Source organism: Erpetoichthys calabaricus, chromosome 13 (assembly GCF_900747795.2).
Source record: "Erpetoichthys calabaricus chromosome 13, fErpCal1.3, whole genome shotgun sequence".
Lineage (NCBI taxonomy): Eukaryota > Metazoa > Chordata > Cladistia > Polypteriformes > Polypteridae > Erpetoichthys > Erpetoichthys calabaricus.
The window spans coordinates 125309536-125329719 of NC_041406.2; the positions used below are offsets into that span (position 1 = coordinate 125309536).

The 20184-nt window shown below is 39.4% G+C and overlaps 1 protein-coding gene across 1 annotated transcript in view; it reads left to right on the top strand.

Moving 5' to 3' along the window:
* Nucleotides 1–20184, top strand: part of LOC114663868 (CBY1-interacting BAR domain-containing protein 1-like) — a 102140-nt gene that overhangs the window by 14099 nt on the left and 67857 nt on the right. The window lies entirely within an intron of this gene.

Genomic DNA, 20184 nt, shown 5'->3' on the forward strand with positions numbered 1-20184 from the left:
TTTTTGTTCCTCTGCACAAACATGGTCTGAATATTGTGTAACATGACTTACATTATTTAACAACTGGTCAAGCCTGTCCATTTAACTGGTGAGTCTAAGTAGCTCCAGCAATTGTGAATGTGTGTATGTACATCGTGTGCCCTTTGATGGATGGACACCTCATTCAAGGTTGGTTCCACCCTTGCACCCAGTGGTACTAAGATAGGTACTAGCTTCTCACAATCAAGAACTGCATAACAGGGTTTGAAAATGGATGGATGTATGGTACAAATGATTAAAATCTGCTTTTGTAACACCTCTTTTTATGCAATGGTAATTTAAGTTTGTTTTATTTACTGCATCTTGCAAAATTATCTGTTCTTTTATATTTAAAAATTACAAATTAAAAATGAAAGAACATTACATTATATTAAGCATATAATTCATGGCAGTTCTCTGACTCTGTGTTTTGAATTTCTTTTTCCAACACTTTAAACCAGCTTACAATAACTTATTCATATGTACATGTTACCGACCTCAGGCCTAGGGGAACCTGGGCCAGGTACAAGCCACTATTGCTACAGGGTGTAGCCACAGCGATATGGTGAAAAAGCATAAAAGAAACAGGCAGCCGTCACAAGTCCCAGACCATACTTCTGTTCGGTTTTATTCTCCTTTACCCAGAAATATATAAATGCTTCAATTTCTGCATAGATCAACATGGCAATCATAGGAGCAATCAAGCACCTGACCTCCTGGCTGGAAGTGAACGCTGGCATTTCTGTCTGCCGCTGCTTGCCGGTGTTTTGTTTGTATACTTTTTCCTAGTTGTTTTTTACTTGTTTTTTGCCTTTTGAATTGGATTTTCCTTCGCCTTTGCTTTGGATTAAAAACTGATAACACGCTTTGCGTCCCTTGCCTCCTTCGGCCTCAACACGAGCCCTCGTAGAACTGTTCTTTGCTGGCTGCAACCTGTGTGGGTAAGTGTAAACTTTCTCACTGTTTCTCTGCTCAAGTAACTAGCTTTGATGAATAGGTGGTTGAAACTGCCCCTTGTCAATTGCTGAGTACTTGTGGAAATCCCTGGGGTGACAGTCTACTGGCTAACATCTATATATATAATTCACTAAGCGGGGAGACAAGTAGCCACCCATGGAAAGCACGCCGGAAGGGGCGTGGATTCACTAAACTGCCGACAAGTAAGACGCCAATGGCGCACGCAGGAAGGAGCCACGCCCACCAACTCTTAGACCATTGGATACGACAAAAAAATCACAGCCACGCCCACCAAATCGGACGTGACGCCTCGGAAAACATGCCGTCATTTCTGTTTGTCTGTGCCACAGACCCCTTTGCATCTCTGAGCCACGTTGACTTTTCATTAGTCAACCTCAGTGGAACCTGCCAGAGAGAGACAGAGGCACACACAGGCAGCGCGAGAGAGAGAGCTGCGCACACACACAGAGGCAGCGCCAGAGAGAGACAAGCGCACACACAGGCAGCGCGCGAGAGAGAGCCACGCACACACACAGAGGCAGCGCCAGAGAGAGACAGAGGCACACACAGGCAGCGCGAGAGAGAGAGCCGCGCACACACAGGCAGCGCCAGAGAGAGAGCTGCTCACACGCAGGCAGCGCCAAAGAGACAGAGGCACACACAGAGGCAACGCCAGAGAGAGACAGAGGCACACACAGGCAGCGCGAGAGAGAGAGAGCCGCGCGCACACACACAGAGGCAACGCCAGAGAGAGACAAGCGCACACACAGGCAGCGCACGAGAGAGAGCCACACACACACACACAGAGGCAGCGCCAGAGAGAGACAGAGGCACACACAGGCAGCGCGAGAGAGAGAGCCACGCACACACACAGAGGCAGCGCCACAGAGAGACAGAGGCACACACAGGCAGTGCAAGAGAGAGCCGCGCAATCCTTTAAAACTGAAGTTAAAACACAATGAAGGAAGCAGTCTTTAAAAACCAATATGCCCTGTGCCTCTTTTTCATTAGCGTCTCACCTGCTTCAGGCCCTGCAGCAGTCGAGACACTCTCTCTGCAGCTGACCTTCTCTGTGCCTGACTCCACTACTGTCAGTCGCCTGATTAAAAATGGCCTTTTGAAGGGGAGCTATGGACCCGCTATACCACAGGAACACATTGCCTTCGAGCCTGCTCTCGCTCACTCTAACGTACTGGCTTTCTCTCTCTCTCCTCACTCGCTCACACACTGCACAGGGGAGAAATGCCGAAGCACGAGTCTACCCGGAAACCGTTTCAACCACACTTCCACGCCCCTCGCTACACTGTGAGTGCGATGATTATTTATTTAAAAATGGGCTTTTGAAGGGGAGCTGTGGACTCGCTATACCACAGGATCACCTGTGACATTGCCTTCACATTGTTTTCCTTTTATTTATGATCCTGTTGAGCAGATCAGACACCCAGGCAAACAACACTGAATAATCAATAGCTGCAACCACTTTGCCCGCCCCAACTCCTCACCTGAGTCGGTTTCGTCTCTGTTCAGCAGTGTTTCCCAAACTCGGCGCTGGTGAACCCCTGTGGATGCAGGGTTTTGTTCCAACCAGATTCCTAATCATTAATGCCGGTGAAACTCATCCGGGATAAGTCGGTTTTTCAAACGCAGCCGTGTAGCAGATTAGTCTAGCAAGATGTAATAATCCGAGATGAATGCGCGCCCTCGCGCTGAGTGAAAAGCCAATATATATTGAGTCTACAAAACATGATCAGCAAGTCTTTGATAGGCTGCAACAAAATGATGAAAGAACGGGCGCATTTTTTTCACACAAGCTGAGTGGGTGGGTGTTTCTTAGTTAATTAGCAACTAGAAGGATTTCAAGATATAATATACACAAGAGGTAACACTGCAAAAGCGGCCCAAACCAGAAAAGACGGCTGGCAAAAAGTGGCTGACAAATTAAACGCGTGTGCATTGTACTTACTGAAAGCAGCGTTACGGATTTTGCAAATGTTCATTTTTTTCCCTCTGCTTAAAAACATTGAAAAAGCGGCACGGATTGGTTTACAGTGTGTAAAACAGTTTGTTGTCGCGGATAATTTGCTATCCACACAGGGAGGAACCGGGAAGCGAACCCACAATCTTCCACTGTCTCCTTCCTGCAAAGTAGCCGTACTACTACAGTGCCACAAGGCAGTTAAAGAATGCACCGGGCCACATGTTAATTTTTTCCCCTGTGCTTAAAAGACATTAAAAAACTGCTTCTCAACTGTGACTCCGGAACAACTCAGTACGCGAAAAGCAGCCAGAATCGCAAACAACAATGAAAACTCTACGTGACTCACAGGTAGTGATGGGCCACTCGATACTCAGGTTTCGACACTGTGTCGAGCTTTCGAAGCACTGCAGATTTTAATACTTGATCGAATAATGACATCTGTGATTTAAGGATTTCACATTTTCTTTCTCAAATGTGCTTACCTATATCATGGCAAAGTACAGAGATAAACCTTTATTTTCTGTCTACTCCGTTTTAATTAAGACAGACCAAAGAAAACATTTAAGGCTATTAAATGTGATCTCAAGAAAAGATCAGGGTTAATTATAATACTAATAACAGGAGCGATTATAATGATACAGTGCAAAAGTAAATACTAATTGAAAGAGCCGGGAATGCATGATGTGAGGCGTCTTATTTTGTTTAACTCTTGCTATCGTTTAGTGCATTCTGCCTGTCGGCGTTAGTTATATTTATATTTTTTAGACATCACACACTACAAGCTGCTGACGAACCCTTCTCTTCGTTGTCAGTCTGTAGCTATGAAAAAATAAAAGCAATACGACTTTTAACAGACGTCATTGAAGTGTATCATAAGTTTCTGTAACGTTAATGAAAATGGCCAGGAGGTGTCACGAGAGAGGTGAGTGTCAAATGCTTCGAAGCTTCGATACGATTTCCGACACAATTGCTTCAAACGTGTTGATGCTTCGTGAGGCTTCACTCCGCCCATCACTACTCACAGGTTACTGAACGAGAAATCAGCAGACTAGCATGACGGATGGGGCGTAATGGGTGTCCTTCCCCTCTCCTCCGGATTTTTCAAGTGTTAATTTTTTCCCTGTGCTTAAAAATCATTAAAAAAGCGGCCTGATTATGCGGCATATGGTACGCCGAAGTTTGGCTAGTGTTATTTTAATTGGGCTGAGTAGGTACACAAGGGGTACATTGCTTTGCTTCCAATCTGGAATTTGCTTGAGTGACTTCTGGAAATTTGCTATGATAAACCTCAATTGGTTGTCATGGATTATTATGTCTACTTTGCTATCTAATGCAGTCACATCCTCAAAGCTAAAATATTCACCAGATGAATTGTATCGACTTCGAACAAACTATGACGTGCCTGCTGATCTCTTGCTGCACCGCGGCATTCTCCGATGACCAAAGTACGTTCACCGAGGCTCTCATCGTCATTTTTGCCTCAGCAGGAGTAGCAACGGGTCTATTCCTTCAATTTGGTCTGAAGAACGCACATGTCCACGTACTTCTGAGTGATGTGCTAATCACAACGTGCTGATTCCTTTGGTAAAATCACCGGAATATACGTCCATAGACGCTTTGAAGTTAGGATTATTTAATACTCGATCTATCTCTAACAAAGCTCTACTGATTGGTGATATTATCATAGATACTAAGATGGACTGTTTATGTTTTACGGAGACCTGGCAGCAACGCGGTGATTATTTCTATCTAAATGAAGCGCTCCCTCCAGAGTTTGTCTGCATCTCCAAATCCCATTCTTTAGGGAGGGTAGGCGGTCTTGCAATAATATACCGTAAAGACTTAAAACTGTCACCGATACCTCTTCCAGCGTATCCATCCTTTGAACTGTTAGCTGGCAAACTCTGCGGACCTTCACCTATTATAATTGCTGTTTTATATAGACCTCCTAAACTATCAAGTGTTTGTATTGCTGAACTTTTTACTGTTTTAACAACTTTGTGTGCAATGTCTGCTAATGTCATCTTCATGGGTGATTTTAACATACATGTTGACGTGCCAACTGATGCACTGACAAATGATTTTAATGAAATCCTTGACTGTTTTAATTTAACTCAATATGTCAACTTTCCGACTCATAACAAGGGTCATATTTTAGACTTAATTTGTTGCTCTGGTATCACACCTCACAATCTTATTCCTACTGAATTACCTATCTCAGATCACAGAATGATCACAATTGATGTTAACTTACTTCTCAGTAAATCAAAGGTTCCGCATGTAATTTAATTTTGTAATGTCAAGCATGTAAACTCAGTGACCCTTATAAATTTATTGCAATCCCAGTCAGTTTCTCCTTCCGCTACCACACCATCGGAATTAGTAGACCATTACAATGCTGCTCTGTCCTCTGTCTTTGATACACTAGCTCCCTTAAAAACACGGACTGTCTCATTTATTCGCACTGCTCCCTGGTTTACATCTGAACTCCGTCAGCTCAAAGCCTCGGGCTGACAGTTGAAGCGCCTAGCTAAAAAGATGGGTCTTGTTGTACACAAGGAAATGTACTCAGATCACATGTTGAAATACAAAAATGCTCTCTCTGCTGCCAAAGCTGTATATTATTCTAACATTATCAATACAGGAGGGAATAATACTAGAGCTCTTTTTTCTACAATGAAAAGGTTAATTACACCACCAGAAAGTGCCGCTCACCATAACCTCTCTGTTAAATACTGCTGCACTTTTTTGGATTTCTTCAACTCAAAAATTGAAAAAATCCACCAACAACTTGCCTCCTCTATTTCTGTAGAAAATGACATACTCTCCACTATCACCCATGTTCCCTTACCAACCACCCTATTCTCAGATTTCAGTTTACCAGCTGAAAATAATATCTCGGAGCTTGTAACAAAAACTAATTCTTCCACATGCCAATTAGATCCAATACCTACAAGCTTTGTTAAGTCTTGTCTGTCACATATTTCCCCCATGATAACTACTATAGTTAACTCTTCCCTTACTACAGGCACGGTCCCCCTCTCACTAAAAACAGCCTCAATTACTCCAATTCTGAAAAAACCTGGTTTAGACCCAAATTTCCTTAACAATTATCGGCCTATTTCAAATGTTCCACTTATATCCAAAATTCTTGAAAAGATAGTTGCCTCCCAACTCCAGTCCCACCTTTCAAAAAATAACCTTTTTGAACAGTTTCAATCTGGGTTACACCCTAAACACTGGGTTTCACCCTAAACACAATCACAAATGATCTTCTCCAGGCAGCTGACATGGGGCTTTTATCAATTCTTGTGCTTCTTGACTTCAGCTCTGCATTTGACACCATATCTCACCAGATACTTTTGAAACGTCTAGCTAGTTTTGGAGTCTGTGGCCTTGTCCTTCAGTGGTTTTCTTCCTACCTCACTGATAGGAAGCAATTTGTTCAAATAAAGGGCTTTAAATCTGAAAATGCAGTTGTTACTCAGGGAGTTCCCCAGGGTTCTGTTTTGGGGCTGCTTCTTTTTCTCATTTATATCTTCCCAATAGGTAATATCTTCCGGCACCATGGTATTAAGTTTCATTGTTATGCTGATGACACACAGCTATATCTATCCACTAAATCCACTTCTGTTTTCCCTCCAGATGCCCTTATGGCATGTCTCCAAGACATAAAGACATGGATGACTCACAATTTTCTCCAACTAAACAGCAATAAAACTGAGGTGCTCCTCATTGGCTCTAAATCTACACTTGCTAAGGTTAACCATTCTTCTATTTTAATCAACAATACTAACACAAACATTTCTTCCCAAGTTAAGAGCCTGGGCACTATTCTTTACAGTACTCTCTCTTTTTCTTCCCATATAAGTACCATTTCTGCCTTCTTCCATCTCCAAAACATTTCTATACTTCGCCCTGTTCTTACCCAGCATAATACTGAAGTATTGGTTAATGCCCTACTCACCTCACATATAGATTACTGTAACGCTATTCTATCTGGCATTCCACAAAAACTTATTCATCACTTACAGCTTATTCAAAATTCTGCTGCCAGGATAATAACCTGTTCTAAATCCACTGAACATATTACACCTATTCTCTCTCAACTTCACTGGCTCCCTGTTAACTACAGAATACAATACAAAATACTGCTCTTAACATTTAAAGCTCTCCACAACCTTGCTCCTCCCTACCTCACTGATCTCCTCCAGATTTACACTCCCTCTTGCTTACTCGGATCTTCATCTGCAGCTCTACTTTCTGTACCACACATCAAACTCAGTTCTATGGGAGCTCGAGCATTCTCTCATAGTGCTCCTCAACTCTGGAATTCTCTTCCCTCCCAAAACTTATATTTTTAACCTGGCATATCAATTGTGAATTCTACACTGTTACTGCCTGCCATATTTGTTTGTTTACTAATTATTGCTTTGTAATTTATCATTTTCTTGTTTTTATTTTATTAATTGTTGTTTAACTTTATTGTAAGGTGACCTTGAGTGATAAGAAAGGCGCCTATTAAATAAAATGTATTATTATTATTATTATTATTATTATTAATCAGTGAAACAATGGTGCAAGCCTATTTCCTCTACATAACAAATAGTGTAAACACATTTACTTTGAGTACTTAATTAGAAACCAATGTCCCCAGAACTCGTTAATAAATTCAAAGGAAGCAGACAGTTCTGTATCCCCACATTATGTGTAGATGAGATACTAAATCAAAGCAGTCTGACTATTTAGCTAGGCAGGTAAATATTTATGTCCTGTAGATAGCCATCAACAATAACCTGTAGCAGAATTTTCCAGAAATTCTGCCTTTTCTTTAAAACACTGGTTTATAGCCCATTACACTAAGCAACACACAGAAATGTTATTTTCTTTAGAACTAGGCGACCCGCGGCTTAGTATACACATATAATTATTTATTGATGGGTGAACACTTTCTGAAAGACACAGTTGTCCAAATGGGGTGGGTTTGAGGATACGACTGTGAGTGAATGAAAAGATGGAACTCTGGAGAGAGCAACATACAATTGTCCGTGACTGAAAACTGGTTTTGGCAGATACAGGCATATCTTTTTGAAAGTTTGGCCCTGTGCCTTATTAATTGTCATTGCAAAGGCTAATCTAACAGGAAATTGTCTGCGTGTTAAAGTAAAAGGCAAATTTGAATCTGATGGAGTCAGGGAAATCCGGGGAATAAGGACAGTTTGTGAGGTCAGTGGCGTAGCTAGGGGCGGGCGGAGGGTGCGGTCCACCCCGGGCGGCACATTTTTGGGGGTGGCATTATTGGCCAAAAGGCTCAGAACACTTCACATGTAAGCAGCAGGGTTTGGAAAAATATCACTCATGAATGAAAAAAAGTGAAATTCTCTGATTTTCATCCACAAATGCTTCAAAAATCATTTTCAGATGGTCCTTCTCTGACGGCATCAGAAACGGCAGTTGAAATTTATGAGGCAAAAATAAACAGAAACATTACACTGATAATAATTTCTAGGAAGATAAACAACTAATTCACAATGTATAATTTCGTTTCGTTATCAATCCGAATGCATTCTTGCTCATCCCCACCTATCACTTGTACACCACACCAGTTCTGGTTTTCGCAGCGTAATTATATTAAACTAATAATCAGAACACGGCTTATACAGTGCGTCTGTACTATATTCTTGTCTAGTTGATGCTTATAAATAATTATATGTGAAAAAAATATTGCTGTTTCTCTATATATAAATAAATCTATGCAAACTTTTTCTCAATAGGTCATTTTAATTTTCTATTTAAATAAGTTAACATATTCAGAAAGGTTGGAGGGCAGTAAATTGAAGCCCTGCCCCAAGTGGCGCGAACTTGAGCTACGCCACTGTGTGAGGCAGCAGCTGCTCCAGTACATTGCGGTGAATGCTGGTAACAGTCAGTCTAGTGCCATTACAGAGACTTCTTGCTGGCATGAGGTTTCTGAGAAGCATGACGACTGAACCAATTTTAATTTTGACTTTATGCAGAGGCATGCCAGTGGGAGCAAGACTGCTAAGAAATTCTTCGGGGAATGAAGGACGTTCTCAGAAGTGAATGGTGATAGTAGCTGGAAGTATTTGGGACATTGCCACAATTTCTGCTTCGCCTCCATAAACTGTGGAAGTATTCATATAGTCAGCGTATTGTTGAGCAGACTGTATGACTATGCTTCCGTGACTAAGAACAACGGACAGTACATCGCTAAAGTTATCACAATGTTGGCAAACAAAGGTTACAGCCATGTTGTGAAGTTCAAGAGCAACAGTTTCGTCGATGACATTTTTCCAGGAATATCCGACTAATAGAAAGAAACAGTTACCTGATGCAGGAATTTGTATAACCTTGAAAGAAGAGTTGTTTCCATGAAATACATGTGAAGCGGTGGCCATGTTAGGAAAATGAACAGTCAACGTGGCTCAGAGGTGCATGTGGACTGTAGCACAGACGAAAGCGACTCAGGATGTGTTTGGAAAATTAACAGTCAACGTGGCTCAGAGATGCATGTGGACTGTAGCACAGACCAAAGCGACTCAGGATGTGTTTGGTGAGGAGTTGGGGGCGGGCATATGAGCAGGCAGTGCGCATGCCTCGACAGCGAGGGTGGACGCGGGAGGAAGGTTAGAGTTGGCAGGCAGGGCTCTGTCATGCGTATCCCATGACGCGGGAGGAGGGTTAGAGTTGGCGGGCGGGGCTCTGTCATGCGTGCTTGCGTACCCCATGGTCGGGCGACTTGGTCTTTTATATATATAGATACTGAATTACATACATATACATACACTTGCTCAATATGCATAAGTGTCATGCCTGCATTTTCATAGCAAACTAAAATATATTTTTTAAATTAATGTTGATCGCTGTCAGTGTGGAGTTGGAATGTTTACTTGATGTCAATGGAAATTTCTTTCAATTTCCATTCATGTCCCAAAGATCTGTAGACTGGATTTAATGGCAATTACAAACTGGCCATGTATGAAAAACTGACTGTGTTACCCAGCTTCATTGCCTTTCTTAAGGCAATTTACTTTCGTTAGAGTGCCTTTTGGTTAATCAGGTATATCAGAAGTACTATGTAACTAACTAAGTGCTTTTCTGTACACAATATTTGCTTTTTTTTTTCTTTTTTGTGTCTACCAGAGGTTAATATTATTGGCACGTAGTGTGGTGTTGTGGTTAAAGCTTTGGATTTCAAACTCTGAGGATGTGGGGTTAAATCCTGATACTGTGTGACCACTTCACCTGCCTGTGTTCCAACTGGAAAAACTAATGAAATGTAATCAATTGTATCTCAGATGTTGTACATCACCTTGGTTAAAGGCATCTGTCAAGTAGTAATAATAATATTATTAGGTCACTAGAGCTGCTTAATCTTGAACATGTCATACACCATTCCTCATGAGTAAATCACTCTTGCCAATTAATCAATTCCTGCTTTTCCTAGTGATTTGACTTTGTTGATGGCCATGGCAAAACGCAATTTTACAGGAAGGTGTATTCTTTTGAACTGAAACTCAAATCACTAATCCTAACCATAATCAGCTATGTTCCCTCTAGCTATGCGGATCTGTGGCCGCTCACCTTTTGTCTGGGTACCACGCAGCACTTTTGAACTGCCACTCCTTCCCCCACCTTTGCAGTCGTTTGAAGGAGCTGTGCAGCTGTTATCATGCCTTTCACCCTTTGGTAATGCACCCATGGCTCCCATCAACCTCTCCCCTTTTTAATTAATGTGTTGTTGCTTCATAGCACTCGAAACTTCATGGGATGTGGTACCATTGTCATTTGTGTGTCAGTGGTTCTCAGTGCTTGACACTTCATGGGGGTACACACAACTCCCCCTCACTCACTGTTCATTTAAGAGACTTCACAGCACTTAATACTCACACTAGGAAGTTGACACAGTAGAACGGATAATGAAGATGAGAGCCAGTAGGCACCTAAGAGTGCTGGAAGACAAAAAGCAAAAAACAAGGCTTGCTAATCACTGAGCTTTCCATCTTTCTTGAGCTTCAACAAACATTCTGTTTCCATTTGACAAAGTGTAGGACACTGCACCATCTTCAGTCATCTGTCCACCCTATCGTGAGGCCCATCAATTGCGCCTGCTTGGTCCTTCATTTGCATAAAGCACGCTCTCAATGCACCACATACCATGTTAAGTAGCATATTATTAATAAATATTGACAAATATATTCATCATTAATAAAATAAATGTGTTGGCTAATTTTCTTTTTTCTATAATGTACAATACAATACAATACAGTAAATTTTTGTATAGCCCAAAATCACACAGGAAGTGCCGCAATGGGCTTTAACAGGCCCTGCCTCTTGACAGCCCCCCAGCCTTGACTCTCTAAGAAGACAAGGAAAAACTCCCAAAAAAAACCTTGTAGGGAAAAAATGGAAGAAACCTTGGGAAAGGCAGTTCAAAGAGAGACCCCTTTCCAGGTAGGTTGGGCGTGCAGTGGGTGTCAAAAGAAGGGGGTCAATACAATACAATGCAGTTCACAGAACAGAACAATTCCTCAATATAGTAAGAAATAAAAAATATAAATTTTAGAAGTACAGAGCAGAATTTAACAGTAGATGATATATCCCATGATAAGATTTGGATTTGTGTAGAGTCCTGGAGACCTCATCCTTCAAGCTGCCTCCCCCATTTGGCCATTCCACGGCTAAAATAGTGCTGGGCCAGCCAATCCGATGAAAGGACCCCTCTTTCCCACGATTCCTGCGATCCTCCATCTGGGATGACTTTTCCTTAGGCAGGCAAAACAACTTGGCAGGTGGGCCATGGCACCAAGTGCCACATTTGAGTACCGAGAAGAAAAACAGAATAAGTGAGGGTTAGTATACAATTATAACTGTCAAGTTACTTATGTTTAAGTGCTAATGACTAACAACAGAGATGCAGTCTGCGCAGTTAATCAGCAGCTCTAGTCAGGATATGCTAAACTGAAGTAGTGAGTCTTCAGCCGGGATTTAAAAGCTGAGACCGAAGGGGCATCTCTTATAGTAGCAGGCAGACCATTCCACAGTTTAGGGGCCCTGTAACTAAAAGCTCGACCTCCCACTGTTATTTTATTAATCCTTGGAATCATAAGCAGACCGGCATCTTGAGATCTTAATGTGCGCTCAGGTTTGTAAGTCATGATAAGTTCAGACAAGTAAGCCGGACCTTGACCATTTAATGCTTTATATGTTAAAAGAAGGATTTTGAAATCAGCCCTAAACTTAACCGGGAGCCAGTGTAAGGATTTAAGAACTGGAGTTATGTGTTCGTATTTTCTTGTTCTTGTAATAATTCTCGCAGCCGCATTTTGGATTAACTGGAGGCTGTATAAAGAACAGTTTGAACATCCAGTGAACACCGCATTGCAGTAGTCAATCCTACTAGAGATAAATGCATGAATTAGTTTCTCAGAATCCTGTTTATTTAAAAAGCACCTTAATTTCCTAACATTTTTAAGATGGAAGAAACATGTTTTGGACAACTTTGTAATATGTGCTTTAAATGACATGCTAGAGTCAAAGATAACTCCTAGATTGCGGGCTGATTCAGTAAAATTGACTGGGATTCCCACTGAGTTAAAGGATGACAAAATATTGTTGTGATCAGCATCATTCCCTCCAGCAATTAACATCTCTGTTTTATCTGTATTTAAAGACAAGTATTTCTCATTCATCCACTCCTTTAATTCGTTAACACAACTAATTAAAGACAACATCGGAGAAACTTCATTTGATTTAAATGAAAGGTATAACTGGGTGTCATCTGCATACGAGTGAAAATTAACATTATGTTTCCTAATGAGAGATCCCAGTGGAAGCATGTACAGTGAAAACAGTAAAGGTCCCAGTACTGAGCCCTGCGGGACACCATATTGAACTTCTGTGTATAATGATGGAGTACTGTCAGCACATTTCTGTACATGTCACCAAACAATGTCACCAAATTTCAATCACATTTGTCAAAGCACTTTTAAGATTTTGAGTTATTTCGTTTTTCTCTTGCCGGGGTTGGGGATAAGCCCTAAATATTAGTATATCAAAATGCTCTTTCTTAGAATATACCTACTGTCCTAAATCTAACACTGACAAAATTTCAGCTTTTTACCTAAGTGGGAAATAGAGTTTTTGTTGATGAGTGTGCAAGTGAGTGAATAAATCCGTGTATTACATACAGTACAGTATATGTAGATGGATGTATGAGTGAGTATACCTGCAGAGGCCTGTCACCCTATTTTAGGATATGGTCCCTAACTTAGGGAATGGTCCCTAACTTAGCCAATACTGTGTTTGAAATACTGAAATACAGTAGTGAACAAATAGCATTATAAATAAAACAATAATTACTTAGGAATACCTATGTAAGAATTGATATTCATCTATTTGAATTTTTTCACGATCTAAAATTATTTAGCAGACAGAACTGAAAATCTGAGAAATATAATCAGCCTCTTGATCAGTGCTGAATGTTACTCGCATTTACAAAATGGCACTTAATATTTCTCCAGTTTTCTTTTGAGGCTGAAACAAATACATAAACTAACGTGATCTCTGTTATAAATAGGATATTAGGCAATGCAGACATTATTTGTCATATGTACTTTGTTGCAATCTCTTGGTGCAATGCATACATTATAGAAGAAACTTATATTGTAAGGTTTCTAAACTCTTTTGGGATTCCCTCCAACAAGATGACAAGCCAAAGTGCGTCCCAAACTACGATCACCACATCTGTGGAAGACAGCCTTTCAGTTGCCGGGGCAACCACAGTCTTCCAGCGCTGTAGTGGCTCGCAGCAAAAGCAAATCCGAGCCGACCGCAGTCAAGCTATAAGCACCTGTCACCGATAGGTGATGCAAGGAACATTATAAATGCAGGGAACAAGATTACTTGGCCACGACCCTGCCTGATATGTATAGGAGAATGGTAAATCCCGCTTAGATAGATAGATAGATAGATAGATAGATAGATAGATAGATAGATAGATAGATAGATAGATAGATAGATAGATAGATAGATAGATAGATAGATAGATAGATAGATAGATAGATAGATAGATAGATAGATAGATAGAAACTTTATTAATCCCAAGGGGAAATTCACATACTCCAGCAGCAGCATACTGATAAAAAAAATAATATTAAATTAAAGACTGATAAAAATGCAGGTATAACAGACAGTAACTTTGTATAATGTTAACGTTTGCCCCCCCCCCCCCCCGGGTGGAATTGAAGAGTCGCATAGTGTAGGGGAGGAACGATCTCCTCAGTCTGTCAGTGGAGCAGGACAGTGACAGCAGTCTGTCGCTGAAGCTGCTCCTCTGTCTGGAGATGATACTGTTCAGTGGATGCAGTGGATTCTCCATGATTGACAGGAGCCTGCTCAGCGCCCGTCGCTCTGCCACAGATGTCAAACTGTCCAGCTCCGTGCCTACAATAGAGCCTGCCTTCCTCACTCTTCATTATGCTGCCTCCCCAGCACACCACCGCGTAGAAGAGGGCACTCACCACAACCGTCCGATAGAACATCTGCAGCATCTTATTGCAGATGTTGAAAGACACCATCCTTCTAAGGAAGTATAGTCGGCTTTGTCCTCTCTTGCACAGAGCATCAGTATTGGCAGTTCAGTCCAATTTATCATCCATCTGCACTCCCAGGTATTTATAGGTCTGCACCCTCTGCAAATAACCGCGCTGTTCCTGTTTCAAGCTGAATAAAGCTGGTTTTGCTAAAGTACTGAGACACAGCCTCGTGTTTTGTGATGCAAGACAGGGACTCACACGTCACAATATATCACCCCTCAAGTTGTAGTATTTTTTCCTTTTATGTGTTCTTAATTATCTTCTGTATACTTCTTTAGATGGAACCACACATTTTTTCACTCGCTGACCCTCAGTTTATAATAGCAGTTTTGGTCGTGTGGAACTTTCTAAATCCTAAATTGGTGAAATTTTGTCTTGATCTGTAATGAACTAGCCATATGTCCAATACTATTAGGATGGGCTTTGGCTCCTGCAACCATTAGCCCTTTGAACAAAAATTAAAGTGTCAGAAAATTGACAAAAATGGAGCCAACTAGCTATATTTTGATCATCGTTTCCTTGACATTCATGTATTACCTCTCAATATAAAGGACAGATATTTCTCTTTCATACTTTTTACATCTGGAGAATTAGTTAGTTGTACACATGTATTACAGAAGAATTAGTTGCAACACTTAGTAATGTTTTACCATAAAATGCATGCTAAATGTTATTCTTATTTCCATAGGAATAAGTTTTCCAACACTAGAAAAGTGTCAGTGAATGTGTCTGGAATTCCCAGAAAAAGTTGTTATGAAATACCCAGTTTTCAAGTAGTACAAAAAACAGGATCCTTTTTCTCAGCTTCTACTGTTTTCAAATAAGTATCTATAGCCCTAATATAGATATAAGTATCTATTATTCCCATAATTGAAAACTTCTGGTCTATGTATTATTTTGAAGGGGAGATGTTATTTTGTCAAAATATATATAGTTTGTAGAAACTATACTGTACATCCAAATTACAACACCAATAGTCGCAAGATTCAAAAACATCTTTACAAAGAAAAAAATGTTGAAGTGTATAAAGTGGTAAACATAGAAAGTGGAAAGTGGTGTAATTTAAAAGCTGAAACACCCTTCTCATTTAGTAGATTATTGTCTACTAAATTGCATGCAATTGAATCAGGACATTCAAGACGGCTGAAGGGGCAGGTTTTGATGTAATGCTGGAATTTGGCCATCTTTGAGGGAAGAAAGAAAATAATTTCATTGTGGAATTAGGATATGTAATACAGCATTCTAACAGCAAAACATTCAAATGTAAAATAGCAGTGAGTAAATGAATGATTTTTTTCAATCAGTTTTGCATTATTACTTGTCTCCACCCATGGGTCCAAAACAATGGCATACATGTAAAGGGTTAAATGGGTATGAAAATGTACATATGCATGAATGTGTGAGGTTCACTCAGGTTTTTTTCTTTTCATGGCGAGAAGAAAATCACTAATTACAAATAACTGAAGGCAGATACTGTATATTGTGAAAATATTTTTGTCTGATGGACTACCAAAAATATATGAGGTGATTTGAAAAAGCTGAAGCCCTAATTCAGAAGCCACACTATTTCTGTTTCTATATATGTAAACCAATTACTGGCTGGCTGGCAGTTACCCTCTGTTGGGAGTAATGAGTATTAATATTTGATATTTGCCATCTAATGGAATGTACAGTATTTTGTAATGCACTTACTAATAATATACAGCACATCTTGTATTTCAACAAAAGGCGCAAGCATTAGCACCATTATTAAGAACCCTATATATAATCCCATATGCAGTGGCTAAAGAAAGTATTCTGACCCCTTCACTTCTTGACTTTCAGCACGCATTGTTGAGCGGTAGATTTAATATTAAATGAATAAATGTCATTTTTGCCCATCAATCTACACTCAGTAACCATAATGAGAAAGTGAAAACATGTTTTCAGAAAGGCCTTCAAATTTAATAAAAAAAAAAAAATAAAAAACAATATGTCTCATTTGTACAAGTATTTACACCCTTTGTTCTGGCACTCTAAATTGTGGTCAGGTGCATCCTGTTGGCTTTAATTTTGCTTGAAAATGCCCTTGAACTTGATTGGAGCCCACAAGCTGCAAAAAGCACCAGCATTACTAAGCTGTATGTTTAAATTGTCATTTTGAGCAAAAATCTTTAAGTATTTAAAAGACAGTCTTAGTATCATAATCACTCCTAATCATCCAAAAGCTGCATATGGTGCATTCCTTAGATGGGCTTAAAGTGGATAAGGACAAATTGATTGTAATAGTGTATACCACACTAATAACACAGACTTGCTGGAACAATCCCAACCCACCTTTTATAACTCAGTGGGTAACTGATGTTCTGTATTATTTATAATTAGAAACAATCTCAGATTCTCACTTAGAAGATCTGTCCAAACCTTTTTAAAAACATGGTAAGTTTTAATTATAAAATTTTAGAATAAACATTCATATAAGGAGAAAAGGATGGTGTTTTTTCTGTTTTGGCTATCCTCTCTTTTTCTCTTTCTCTAGAGTTGGGGTCAAATTCTTATTTAATTAAGTTTTTTTTCTGTGCTGTTCTCTCTAGACTGATTTTGAAGTAAGCTGTTGTATAACCTTTGCAAGTTTGATCTGCCTGATTATATACTATGTAACTTTCTTAATATGAAATGCTTGTAGAGACCTACACAAGAACACTTAAAGCTAAAATTGCTTCCAAAGGGTCTTCTACAAAGTACTGAATTAAGGTTCTGAATACTTTCCTAAGAATGGGATATTTCAGTTTTTAATAAATATGCAAATTTAAAATTTGCACTTTTTCTGAAATCATGTTTTTACGTTGTCATTATGGGTTATTGTGTGTAGACCGATGAGCAAAAATGGTAAATGTATCCATTTAAAAGTGAATCTACATCACAATAAAGTGTACAGAAAGTGAAGGGGTCTGAGTACTTTCTAAATTCACAGTAACTGAGGCAATAGCCAAATACAACTATGACCTAACAAATGAAAATTTAAATAGAAAAAATATAGGAAAAGAAAAGGAATGATAGAAGGAATCTCAAGTCAATAAAACATTCTGGTGATCATCCCTAATTAATGTAGCAAAATGAAAGCAGGAAGAAATTGCATAACTATATAACAAATTCCTTTGATAGCTACAGAGACTGGCCTCCTAGGAGCCAAAATCATACCATCAGCTACTTCCATCTGTTTTACAAGTCAATCGGCTTTAATTTTTTAATGGGATTTTTGTCTGTTTTAAATTTTCTTTGTGAGTTTAAGTTAGTGTCATTTGTATATGGCATCTGTAGGAGTGTAAATAATTAATTTTATTTGTACACTGGGGTCTCCGCCCCCTGTTCGCTTTGCTCGCCCACCTCAGGGTTTAGTTAACCGGATATACAATTTACATGACTAAGAGCTGAGAGCACAGGAAGTGTGTCTGACAAAAGCATTCACCCAATTGAAAGGTTAGATGACTGTGGTCTTGTTTGAAAATGGCTGTAAGTAGATTTGAAAAAATCTGATGGCAAAAGTCACTGTCTCACGGGACTTGCTTCCAAAGGTTGTAAGTATGGCGTGCCTGGAAAGAATCTCATGTTAAAAGTCTCCATCTCGCAAGACTTCATTCCACAAAGTCTCTCAAAAGTCATGTCTTGTTCTAAGATTTTTTTTTATTATAATTGAGAGCTGTGTCTAGCCCCTTGGAATGGGCACATCAACAATGGTGCTCTTAAGTGAGAGTGTCACAAGTGATGTTGTAGGGATTATGGGCTGTAGTTACACTCTGTTTCTGATGATTTTTGAACTAAGATTTTAGCACTGAACCAATAGTCCAACCTGCATGTAGGATATGAACTCATATTAAGTTGAATTCATATTAAACAGTAAGAAAAATGCTTATTTAAATTTAAACAGCAGTGCTTTGTTTTCATTACAGTTAACAGTCAAGGAGCAAAACAGCCAAACTCACTGTATCCTTGCTGTTCTAGTAATGTAAATATAGCTGTTTACTGTCCATTTCATTCAACAATTGGTTTTCTTCCTTCCAAAATGCAACTACATTGTTTGTCCTTTTATTGGCAGATAAAAATGGGGTATCTACTGAATCTTATAGAAGATGCACTTCCTAACTATTTGATATACATAACAGTCACAAGAAGTAAATGACCATATCTTCAGATGCAGTAGTTATTGTATGTCTTAATGAGGTATGCGACCAACTACACTACCCACTTATTGTAGGGAACATTGCTCCTTCATATTGGTACTAGGACCAGAGGCTAGTTGGAGAGTAAGATTTGTCAATAGTCTTAGTCAATATAAGTGGTGCCTTTATTGGGTAAAATAGCGATTCTTAAAAGTTCCCCATGTAGATAGATGATTGTGGGGTGCGTGTGGGTGTGTGTGCATTATGTGAAGGACTGGCAATCCATTCAGTAATCCTTTCTGACTTGCACTCAATCCTATTGCTCATCCAAGAGCAAATTTTGTTAAAGCAATCTGAAAGTATAGCAAAATCCACAAAAGCGTCCTTATTGATCACCAGAAACATTAACATCATCTGTATAAATATGGAATTGTAAACCTACATCGTAAACCTACCTAAAAGAGAGCTATAAGGTGCACTGCAGCAAAATGGTATAGCTGCAGATTTAAAATTATTCATAGCAATATAAATGAGCACAGTTTGACAAATAAGAGGTAAACTATTTAAAGACAGTGCCGGATATTCCAAAATATGATACCAAGCAATGTAGAAACAATCTGATGATTAACTGTGTTAAATGCAGCTCAAAGATTTAGCAAACACAGAGCAGAACAAAAGTTGCTTTCACAGTTCAACAGCAGATCATTCAGTAACTCAACCAAAACGCTTTCGGTGCTAAGTTATTTTCAATACACCAGACTGAAGTTTCTTAAAAAAACGTTGACAAATTGATACTGTAGTATGTTTGCAATAATTTTCCCAAAACTTTACAAAGGAAAGAAAGATGAGAGATGGGATGATATTTGTCAAAATCAGAAATATCCAAATTAGTTTTCTATGAAACTATCAGGGACTAAGCAAAAAGTAATGTGCAAATCGACCAAGTGAAGAATAATAGAGGTAAGAGACAGTGAGTTAGACATATGAAACGGTGTGTGAATGGGGTCGAACAAGCAGTAAGTAGTTTTTAGTGTGCTAAAAACCTTAACTAGATGGTTAGAGCAAACAGTAGTGAAATCTGAGAAAGATGGAAGCAAAGGACAATTGAAATCATTAGACTGTAATTTTTAACTACTAGTTGCAAGTTGTAAAGCATTAATCTTTTTTACAAACGAATCCATTAGATTATGCATGTTAATCTTATACATAAAGAAATCCATTAAATTCTGCCAATCAGAATCAAATAAAGCAGGAAACATAAGGACCTTTTTTGGAAGAAAGAACGCTACTGAATAGCAGTCATAATATGAATGACCACAGTGGCTGCAAGTTTCTGTTCTGGCCGCTTTCATCATTAGTAACTAATTCCTACAGTTAATGGAACATACTATGTTGCCTTGAGTTTAACTAAGTCACACTTGTTTAATTTTATTTCATTTTTCTAACCGGCAGCCATACAATATTCATCAAATGA